The sequence below is a fragment of the Pelophylax lessonae genome, assembly GCF_965119305.1.
Source record: "Pelophylax lessonae genome assembly, chromosome: 1".
NCBI lineage: Eukaryota > Metazoa > Chordata > Amphibia > Anura > Ranidae > Pelophylax > Pelophylax lessonae.
In genome coordinates, this window is record NC_138768.1 from 555,370,265 (window position 1) to 555,382,086 (window position 11,822).

Below are 11,822 nucleotides of genomic sequence, written 5' to 3' on the forward strand. Positions count from 1 at the left end.
TTTAGCAGTGATTACTGTAGTAATGTCACTGGTCCCCCCAAAAGTGTCAAAAATGTCAGTTAAGGGTCCGATCTGTCCGCCGCAATGTCGCAGTCCCGCAAAAAAAAAAAAACACAGATCGCCGCCATTACTAGTAAAAAACAAAATAAACAATAAAAATGACAAATCTTTCCCGTAGTTCGTAAACGCGATAACTTTTGCGCAAACCAATCAAAATACGCTTATTGCGATTTCTTTTACCAAAAATATGTAGCAGAAAACAAATTGGCCTAAAATGTTAAAAAATTTTGATTTTTAAATGTTTTTTTTTGGGGAATGTTATATAATCAGAATGTGAAAAATATTGTTTTTTTTCAAAATTGCTGCTCTTATTTTTTTGTTTATAGCGCAAAAATTAAAAATCGCACAAGTGATCAAATACCACCAAAAGAAAGCTCTGTTTGTGGGAAAAAAGGACATACAATTTTGTTTGGGTACAGCATTGCATGACCACGCAATTCTCAGTTAAATTCACGCAGTGCCAAGTTGAACAAAGTGGTCTGGTCTTTGAGCAGCAAAATCTTCCGGTCTTAAATTGGTTAATTGTAGATATCGCCATTCATTTATTAACATCATTTTTATGTGCCATTTCCAAAAAAAAACTGAATTTTTGTAAAATCTTACCTGTAAAATTCCTTTCTCTGAGTCCTCCGACAGTCGCCGCCACTCCATATTCATCACTAACGGGGTTATTGACCTTTGCTCCGTAGGAGTAGCTAGGCAACAAAATAGTTAATAACAAAGCTTTTAGCATATCCCACCCCTAGGGGGTGGTCCCCTCAGTCAATACCTCCCTGCTTCCTGCATTCCCAACTCAGTTTCAGTAGCATGGCAGTAGAGTACATAAACAAACCCCAAAAGAGGGGTGGGGGCGGCGACTGTCGGAGGACTCAGAGAAAGGAATTTTACAGGTAAGATTTTACAAAAATTCCGTTTTCTCTTACGTCCTCCGACAGTCGCCGCCACTCCATATTCATCACTAATGGGGACATCCCATAGCAGTGTAAACATGAGGGGTGGGGAAAAAAAAACAGCCGCGCCTAAAGCAACGCAGTACCCACATCAAAAAAAGGAACCTTACCAAGGTAAGAAAAAAACAACAATGTAGGAGCGCTAACAAAACCTCCAGCACATGAAGAGTAAATGGGTTAGAACGGGTGGGGGAGGGGAAGGGGAGAGAACATGGGGAATAGAAACTGCAAAAAAAAAAAAAAAACGCAGATGAAAAAACGCAGATGAAAAAACGGAAATGAAAAAAATACCATAAATAGATGAATGACAGAGTCCTGATGGAAAATGTCCAAGGCACCGAGCTGCTCTCCACAGACAAGAGGAGTTCTGAACTAAACAAAAGAAAAAGAGAGAGAGCGCTCTAAGTGCAGACAGTCTTTATTAATAACAAGGCATAGGTAATATAAACTCACTAGAAACCAAAGTCATCGAGCTGTGTCAAGTCATGGACATCAGGAATTCCTCTGGGAGGTGCCATCCACTCGTGTGCAGCAGTTCAGAAGCTTGATCGCTGATCAGAGGAGAAAAGGAAGCCGGCTACCTCCTCCAGCAGTCGGCGGTCAGCGTCTAAGGCAGCGGCTGCGATGTGCGGTGGAAGCTGGAACGCGGCCTCGTCACCATGGAATGTATGGTGTGTGGAATATGCACGATATGCACGACGCGTTTCTGAGCACACCATACCACACGCCATATTCCACACACCATACATTCCCTGGTGACGAGGCCGCGTTCCAGCTTCCACTGCACATCGCAGCCGCTGCCTTAGACGCTGACCGCCGACTGCTGGAGGAGGTAGCCAGCTTCCTTTTCTCCTCTGATCAGCGATCAAGCTTCTGAACTGCTGCACACGAGTGGATGGCACCTCCCAGAGGAATTCCTGATGTCCATGACTTGACACAGCTCGATGACTTTGGTTTCTAGTGAGTTTATATTACCTATGCCTTGTTATTAATAAAGACTGTCTGCACTTAGAGCGCTCTCTCTCTTTTTCTTTTACCAAGGTAAGAAAACCAACTGGGCAACATGAAAAAAACTTGCTCACCAGAGGCAACAACCCAGGAAAACAAGTAACCTAGGGATAAAAACATCCCAACAGCCAAGGGCCCAAAACAAGGGACCCTAAGTCACTGCCGCACTAAGAACTTTGCGGCCAAAGGAAGCATCTGCCGATGCCTGAACATCCACCTTGTAGAATTTTGAGAAGGTGTGAACGGACGACCAAGTCGCCGCCTTACACACCTGGGCCACAGAAGCCCGATGAGGACAGGCCCAAGATGTACTCAGAGATCTGGTAGAGTGCGCCTTCACAGGCATGGGAGGAACATGTCCCTTCAAAGCATATGCCTGCTCAATGGTCTGTCTGATCCATTTGGCGATGGTAGAAGCCGACGCCGCCATGCCCTTCCGAGGTCCCTCTGGAAGGACAAATAGGGAATCCGACTTGCGAAAGGATTTAGTCGATGACAGGTAAACCCTGATCGCCCGAACAACATCCAAGGAATGCAAAGCCACCTCCTTCGGATGTGTAGGCTTCGCGCAAAGCGAAGGCAAGACAATGTCCTCATTGAGGTGAAAGTCCGAGATCCTTTTCGGAAGAAAAGATGGGTTAGGTCGCAAGACCACCTTATCTAAGTGAATCACCAAGTATGGAGATCTGCAGGACAAAGCTGCCAGCTCCGACACTCTGCGAGCCGAAGTGATCGCCACCAAAAAGGCGACCTTCTTGGACAACATAGACAACGAGATCTCCCTGATCTTTTCAAAAGGAGCATGTTGCAACACGGACAGAACAAGGTTCAAGTCCCATGGAGGTAAAGGCTCCCTCCTAGGAGGAACCAGGTGTCGCAACCCTTGAACAAAGGTGCTAACCAAAGAATTAGACGCCACAGGGCGCTGAAAAAGAACGGCCAGCGCAGAAATCTGACCCTTAATCGTGGCCAACGCCAATCGCTGGTCCACTCCAGTTTGGAGGAAAGCCAACACTCTCGATACCGAGTACGAGCGAGGGGAGTACCCCCTGGACTCACACCAGGCAAAATACGCCTTCCAAGTACGGTAGTAAATCTTCCCCGAAGAGGCTTTTCTAGCCTTGATCAAAGTGGGAATGACCTCATGGGAGAGACCCCTATCCTTCAGGACCTGGCTTTCAACAGCCAGGCCGTTAAAGCCAGCGACTGTAAAGCAGGATGGCAGATCGGCCCTTGAGACAGGAGAACTTCTCGAAGAGGCAGACGCCACGGAGCGTCGACCGCCAGATTCACGAGGTCTGCGTACCAAGACCGGCGAGGCCAGTCCGGTGCCACCAGAATCACCGTGCGCAGTTCCGAGGCCAACCTGCGAAGGAACCTGGATAGCAGCTGAATCGGTGGAAAGGCACACAGACGATACCGACTCCAGGACGTCACTAACGCGTCTGAGGCGTCTGCCCGAGGATCGCGCGTCCTTGCTACGAACCTTTCCACCTTGTTGTTCAGACGAGACGCGAACAGGTCCACATCTGGGGACCCCCACTTCGCACACAGCATCTGAAAAACATGCGGGTGAAGGGACCATTCTCCCTGGTCCAGGGTCTGGCGACTCAGATAATCCGCCTGCCAGTTCTCCACTCCCGGAATGTGAACCGCCGTTATCGCCGGGACGTGCGTCTTGGCCCAAGACAGAATGTCGGCCACTTCCCGAGCCGCGCGGGCACTCCTGGTGCCCCCTTGGTGGTTGATGTAGGCCACCGCTGTGGCATTGTCCGTCTGCACCCGAACCGGACAGCCTTGAAGCCTGTCCGTCCAACGCAGAAGGCAGAGATGTATTGCTCGCAATTCCAGAATGTTGATCGGAAGGGAGGATTCCTCCCCCGACCAAGTTCCCTGGGCGGACAGAACGCCCAGGACACCACCCCAGCCCGACAGGCTGGCATCCGTGGTGATCACCGTCCACGTCAAAGGACGAAAAGACTTGCCCCCCGACACCGCCGGGGACTGGAGCCACCACAAAAGACCCCTTCGGGTGAGGCGGCTCAACGAAATCCGCAGATCCAGAGATTGCGGACGCCCGTCCCACTTGGCCAGGACCTCCGCCTGAAGATCCCGCGTGTGAAACTGGGCGAAGGGAATCGCCTCGAAAGCCGAGACCATCAATCCCAGACACCTCATACATGTCCGGAGGGACGAGCACAGATTGTCCCTGGGGGACCTGACTTCCCTCTGAAGCGTCCGGAGCTTGTCTTCCGGCAGGAAGACCTTCGCTTGAACAGAGTCCGGTATCATTCCCAGGTAGGGAAGACGAACGGACGGACACAACGTTGACTTTTGGAAATTTATCGTCCAACCGAACTCCTGCAGAGTCTGCATCGTGATGGACAGGTCGTTCACCAGGCCCTGACTGGTCGCAGACCGAATCAAGATATCGTCCAGATACCCCAAGACAGAGATGCCCTGGGCTCTCAGTAAAGCCAGGATCGGCGCAAGCACCTTGGTGAAAACCCGCGGAGCCGAAGCGAGACCGAAGGGTAACGCCACAAATTGGTAGTGATCCTCCGCAATGGCGAATCGAAGGTACCTCTGGTGACCCTCGAAAATTGGAATGTGAAGATACGCATCCTTCAAATCGATGGAGGCCATGAATTCCCCCGGAACCAGGGCAGCCACCACCGAGCGCAGGGATTCCATGCGAAACTTGCGAACCCACACAAAGTGGTTCAGAGCTTTCAAGTCCAGAATCGGACATACCTTGCCCTCCTTTCTGGGCACAGTGAACAGATTGGAATAGAACCCCCGAAATCTGTCCCGATGAGGCACCGGAACAACCACTCCCTGGGCCCGCAGGTCCCGCACCGCCAGGTGCAGATCCCGCAAGCGCTCCGGAGTCAGCTGAAGGTTTGAGGGGAAAAATCTGCCCGCCGGCCAAGAGAGAAACTCGATCTTGTAACCAGATCGAACGATTTCCTGAACCCACCTGTCCCGAATGCGGTCCAGCCAGGGTTGAAGAAAACCGAGCAAACGTCCCCCCACCCCAGAACTGGGTGAGGGCGTCCCTTCAGGCCGTATTGTTATGGGCAGCGGACCCGGACTGGCCGGACTTCTGCTTACCCGTCCACGGCTTCTTCTGGGAGCCTTGGCCCTTGAAGGGCTTGCCCTTATAGTGCGACCGAAAGGCACGAAAGGACCCCTGAGAGGGTCTAAACGAGGCATTCTTCTTACCGCGAACAAACTTATTCTTGTGAGTCTGGGGCAAGAGAGTGCTCTTACCCCCAGAAATACCCTTTATCAGAGTATCCAAAGGTTCGCCAAAAAGGCGAGATCCCGCGTACGGCAAATTAGCTAAAGTCTTGCGAGAAGATTGGTCAACAGACCAACATTTCAGCCATATCAGGCAACGGTTCAATACCACCACACTTGAAAGACGCGCAGCCAAAGGGACCAAATCTAAGTCCGCATCACACAAATACATGACACCCTGATGAATCTGATCCACCATAGCCAAAGTTGTCGGCGGGGCAGAGTCAGCCACCAGGCTGCGCCTGAGCACCTGCGTCCAATCCGCAATAGCCTGGGCTGCCATAATGGAAGCAAAAATCGGCTTCAGCATAGAGCCAGCAACCGTATAAGAATGACGGGCCAGAGACTCCAATCTCCTGTCCGTAGGGTCCTGGAACACCGGGGTATCCTCAGCAGGGATCGCAGTGGATTTATTCAAAATCGCCACCGCGTGATCTACTTGAGGCGGCACACACCAACGCTCATCAGTGGCGGGAGTAAATGGATAACGCAGCTTGAACCTACTCGGCACAGCAAAAGGCTTCTTTAAATTGCGCCATTGCTCATCAACATTGCGCTGAAATTCCGTAGAGCAAGGAAAAACCTGCGATGTTTTGCGCTTTCTTTGCGTCCCATAAGAGGACATCAAAACTGGAGGACATGGTTCATCCTGTAAATGAAGCGTTTGCTTGATAGAAGCAACCAACTCATCCATGAGTGCAAGCTCTTCAGACGAGCCAGGGGGAGAATTATCAACCCCTTCCACCTCAGCCTCCCCGTCAGACCCCACAAGGTCTAGAGATGAGTGAGACCCTGAGAAGGGCACTCCAGCCATAGCAGCCCCATCGCCCTCTGAATCAGAGGAAATAGACACTCTGGGCCGTTTTGTGGATCGATCAGCCACCAGCATCTGCACCTGAGCAGCTAAGTTTGCCACAATAGTGGCCAGATCAGCCACCTCGAGGGAAGCAGCAGCCCCTTGGCCCCCCACCAAGGTGGGAGGAAACTTGCAATCCTGAGAATCCATGCCCCAGTAGTATTAGGAAAAAAGGAGCACTGCCCCTTTAAGATCGCGGCGAGCGTAGCCCACCGCACCCACTGAATACACCGACCCCCACAGGGACAAGAAACTGGGCAAGGAATACAGGAAAAATGGGAATATAAAAACCTGGAGAGATCACACAGGCTGCTGCCACCGATCGCTGTCCCAGAGCAAAAGGAAGTGATGCAAGACTGACCGCCCCTATGAAGCCTATGCAAGGCTACACAAACATGGCCGCTCGGCTGAGGATTCCTTGGGCAAACAGAAAATGGCGCCGACATGTGGCCTGATCGATCGCCGCCAAAATGGCGGCGTTTGGCGCCAAAAACGCCGTGCATTACCACACAGGACCGGCCACCATGATTCTGCCGCAAAAAAATGGCGGGTCGCCGCAGAGATCGCCGCACATCATGCCCAAAATCTGACTGCTTCATGCTTACACCCAGCAGAGCGGGAGAGCCCCCCCCCTTCACAGCCCACACACAGGCAGCAAGTCCACACAGGAACTGACAGGGAGCACAGCAGCCACACAGACATGCAAGGTCACACAGTCCCAGACTGACACCCAAATAGACAGGTCCCCACATAGAATTACACTTACCAGTCCGGATGGCGTGGGGAGCCTGCTCCAGCGACCAAACCGCTGTGGAAACTGCGGTGCGAAACCGCAATGGCGTCCAGTGAGGTAGCCACCTCACCGATAGCATCCCTGCAGCGAACAGGGATGGGTCGTTCAATGTGCCAGGGTAAAACCTAAGCTGAACGCTCGATGGCAGGCTGGGAAGCCCCTGGCCCCGAGCCCTGGGATCCAGGGTGGCCAGACCGAGACCCAGCTCCGCACGATCATCTTCATCCGAAGAAGCTAACTAATGCTGAAAATAAACAGCTAAGTAAAAGAAAGAGAAAAAAACTCCAAATAAAATCAAAAAGAGAAAAGAAGCTGAGACTGAAAGCCCCAGCACAGGAACAGCCAGCCTACTCCTAAGCTAGGCATTAGAAACTGAGTTGGGAATGCAGGAAGCAGGGAGGTATTGACTGAGGGGACCACCCCCTAGGGGTGGGATATGCTAAAAGCTTTGATATTAACTATTTTGTTGCCTAGCTACTCCTACGGAGCAAAGGTCAATAACCCCATTAGTGATGAATATGGAGTGGCGGCGACTGTCGGAGGACGTAAGAGAAAGTATACATTTCCCCTTTTTTTCATTATATCTTTTCTATCCTTGATCCATTTTCCAAATTGGGTCTCGTATCTTCTAAAGTCAGGTGCAGCTAATCCCCCATGTGATTTATCCCTAGCCAAAACCGAGAACCGTATTCTCGGCTTTCTAGTTTGCCATATAAAACGTGATATTATTGTTTCCAATATTTTTAAATATCTTTGGGGTATATATATTGGGAGCATTTGAAAAGTGTACAATATCTTTGGCAAGATTGTAATTTTAATCAGATTGAATCGTCCAATCCACGAAATTGCAGATGTTGATATTTTCCTAATTTCCATTTTAATCTCATTAAATAATGGAATATAATTTTCTGTATATAATGTTTTTAAAAGTGGTGTTAGTTTTATCCCCAGATAATTCAAATAGGTTTCCCTCCAGCCAAATGGAAACTCACTGCTCAAAATTATTGCCTCCTTCCTTTTTAATCTGATATTGAGAATTTCCGATTTTACGGGGTTAATTTTAAAATTTGACAGATCTCCATATCTCTTAATTTCTTTAATCAAGTTTGGCAGTGTTACTCTAGGGGGGGTTAGAGATGTACAACAGAACATAATCAGCGTATGCAGCGATCTTATGTTCTTCCTCCCTTATCCTTACTCCCCCATTTCCACATTGTCCCGAATGGTTTTCAAAAATGGCTCCAAGGACAACACAAAGAGGAGAGAGCGGGCACCCTTGTCTTGTTCCATTGTACATCTCAAACGGCACAGAGAAACTTCCATTTACTTTTACTGAGGCCGTTGCATGACTGTATAAAGTTGTTATCCATTGCATCGTTCCATTCCCCAGTCCAAGTATTTCCAGCGTACTCATCAGAAATCCCCAGTCTACTCTGTCAAATGACTTTTCAGCATCAATTGACAGCAGTATATCTGGTGATTGATCTCTTATTCGATTTTGCAGCAAAAGCAAGGTCCTTATCCCGTTATCTTTCCCTTCCCTTCCGGGGATAAACCCTGACTGATCTGGGTGTATCCATTCTGGCATTAAATCATTTAATCTTGTGGCTAGGACTTTTGCAAATAACTTTGTGTCTACATTTAATAATGAAATCGGTCTATAGCTAGAGCATAAAGTTGTATCCTTCCCCTCTTTAGGTATAACAGTAATATGTGCCTGTAAAGATTCTCCTCTCATTTTTTCCACTTTTCCTAGACTGTTCATGTATACATATAATTTAGGAAGCAGATATTCTCCAATTTTTTTTACAGTAGAGTATTGTATATCCATCTGGTCCTGGGCTTTTCCCATTTGTTTTATTTTTTATTGTAGAGTTAATTTCTTCTTGGGTTATTGGTTCTTCTAACATTTTTAACCACTTACCGCATACTAACGTAGGTCTACGTAGGTAAACTTTGCGGTAGTGTACCGGGATGATGCCTCTAGCTAGAGGCACCATCCCGGTACCGTGGTTTAGAGCAGACGGTTGGCTTTCCGTCGGTACCGACCGATGCGGCTCGGGAGCCGCTCGATCGGTACCCGGGAGGGGCGGGAGGGGACGTCCCCCCCCCTCCCGCCGCCTTCCGTGGCTTTGCCCGGGGCTCCCGTCCCACCGGGAGCCCCGAGCACCCAGCCGGCACGTTCGCCGGCTGGATGGAGTCCCGATGAATGCCGGAAACGGCATCGATCGGGTCTCCGATGACGTAACCCGGAGGCGGCGTCCATGACGTCACTTCCGGGTTACTGTGCTGCAAAAGGCGGCAAATTTGAAAAACGTTTTCGGCGTTTTGCATACAGGGAAGTGTAGTGGAGGGGTCTAGGGTCTTTTAGACCCTCGATCCCTCCATAAAGTGTACCTGTCACTACATATTGGTGTCACAAGGGATGTTTACATTGCTTGTGACAGCAATAAAAGTGATCAAATTTTTATTTTTTTTTTTTAAACTTTAATAAAGTTAAAAAAATAAATAAAATAAATGGGAAAAAAAAAAATTTAGTCGCCCCCGTCACCGTTAGCTCGCACACAAAACAAAACGTATACGGAAGTCGAGCCGCAAATGAAATCGCTGTTCAAACCACACATGTGAGGTATCGCCGCGATCGCCAGAGCGTGAGCAATAATTAAAAAAAAAGAGCTACACTCTAACTCAAAACTGGTAACCGTTAAATAAATTTAAAGCGTCGCAGATTGAGATCTCTATTGACCGTAGTTTGTCGCGATCCCATGGGGGGGCGCAATTTTAAACCGTAACATGTTGGGTATCTTTTTACTCGGCGTGACATGTTCTTTCACAATATACAAAAAAAATGGGCTAACTTTACTGTTTAGTATTTTTTAAAATTAGTGAAATGTGATTTTTCAAAAATTTTCCAAAAAAATGGCGCTTTAAAGACCGCTGCGCAAATACCGCGTGATAAAAAATATTACAATGACCGACATTTTATTCTCCAGAGTCTTTGCTAAAAAAATATATATAATGTTTGGGGGTTCTAAGTAGTTTTCTAGGAAAAAATACTGGTTTTAACGCGTGAACAAAAAGTGTCCGAAATAGGGCTGGGGCTTAAGTGGTTAATTTATCAGCTGATATTTTTGGGAGATTTGCTTTTTTCAGATATTCTTGTATTTCTACCATTCTTTCCTGTATTTCTACCATTCTTTCCCTTTCCATTTCATATGATTATTTTGCTCTAACTGAGTATATAGAGAACTATAATAACTATGAAATACCTCTGCAATCTCAGTAGTTGAGTATACTTTTTCCCCTTTATGATTCTTCATTTTACCTATGAAATGTTTCACTTTCTGTTTGTCAGGGTACTACCAACATCTTGGCCAATCAGCGAATTCGCGCATTGGCGCGAATGCGCATGCGCGCCCAGTCTCGGACAAACGCAGTCCGGAATGTGCGTGCGCCAATGCGCATGCGCGCACGCAAGTGTGTAATGGCGCTTGGCGCCAAACGGCCTATTTAAAGCCAGCAATCACAACAACTAGTTGCTGGATGATCAACAGCCTCCCGTGTTCCCTGTGCCCTGTAAACCTGCTGATCGTGATTTCCTGTTGCCGACCTGGACTGTTTGACGTTGTTTCTCCTGGCTCCTGACCCCTTGGCTTTCTCTTGGATTCCTGCTTGTCTTCTCCTATACTTGACCCCGGCTTGGCTCCTGACTTCTCTCCAGCATTCTCCCAGTCTGTTCCCGTTGCACCTTGCTACTGCCCGGCTTGCCAGAGTGTTCCGGACCTGCTTGGAACTTCACAACAAGCTCTGTTCCTGCTTCCATCTGGTCATCCCAACCGGCAACCCGTGCTACTTTGGGCACAGCACTCCCTGTCCCACTCCCAGGGGTGCTCTGCACCTAGCCGCAAGGGGGAGCCCTCTCTACACTCCGGCTTCGGATCAGGTACGTGACACTGTTTCCTGAATATTCTCGCAAGAAGTTTCCCCGGTTTATTCCCCCATAAATAGTTTTACTTTATAGTTCTATTAAAGGTTTGATCAGTCTCCTGATTTATTAATTCTTTTAATTTATTTTTAATGTTAATAATCTATTTATTTCTAAATCTGCTGTTTTTTATGCTGTTGTTCTAAATCATATATTTCTGCTATTAAGATCTTCCTATTATTTGCCCGTTCTCTCTTTTTTTTCACTCCGGAGGATATCAATATACCTCTAATGTACGCTTCATGGGTTTCCCAAATTGTGGCGGCCGACCTCCCTGGGGTTTCATTACATTCAAAATATAATTATAGCTCATTTTTTATTCTATCTCCTACTGTTTTGTCATGTAATAATCCTTCATTTAATCTCTAGTTGCATGTTTTATTCAGATTTTCATCTAGTCTTAATTTCATTATTACAGGGGCATGATCTGATAGTGATTATTTTTATCGTGGTTTCAACTACTGTCTCTAGCCATCTATGGTCAACCATTATATGGTCCAGTCTGGAGTAAGTCCCATGTACGGAGGAATAAAACATATAATCTTTTAAATCTAGATGTTGGATTCTCCATATATCCACTAGTTCTCCATACAAAAATTCAAGTCACCTGCCAATACTACTCTACCTTTCTTGAAATCTTCCATTTCCTCCAAAAAATCTTTAAAAATTCTGTTGGATTTTTATTCGGTCCATAGACATTCGCTAAGGTACATTCTATTCCTTGTAATGCCCCTCAGAAAGATAAACCTACCCTCCGGCTCGACCATCCTATCTTCAAGTAAGAAAAAGATTTATTTTGCAAATCCTATAGCCACACCCTTAGCTCTTTTTATATTTGAATCGCCATAATACCACACTGGGAAATCT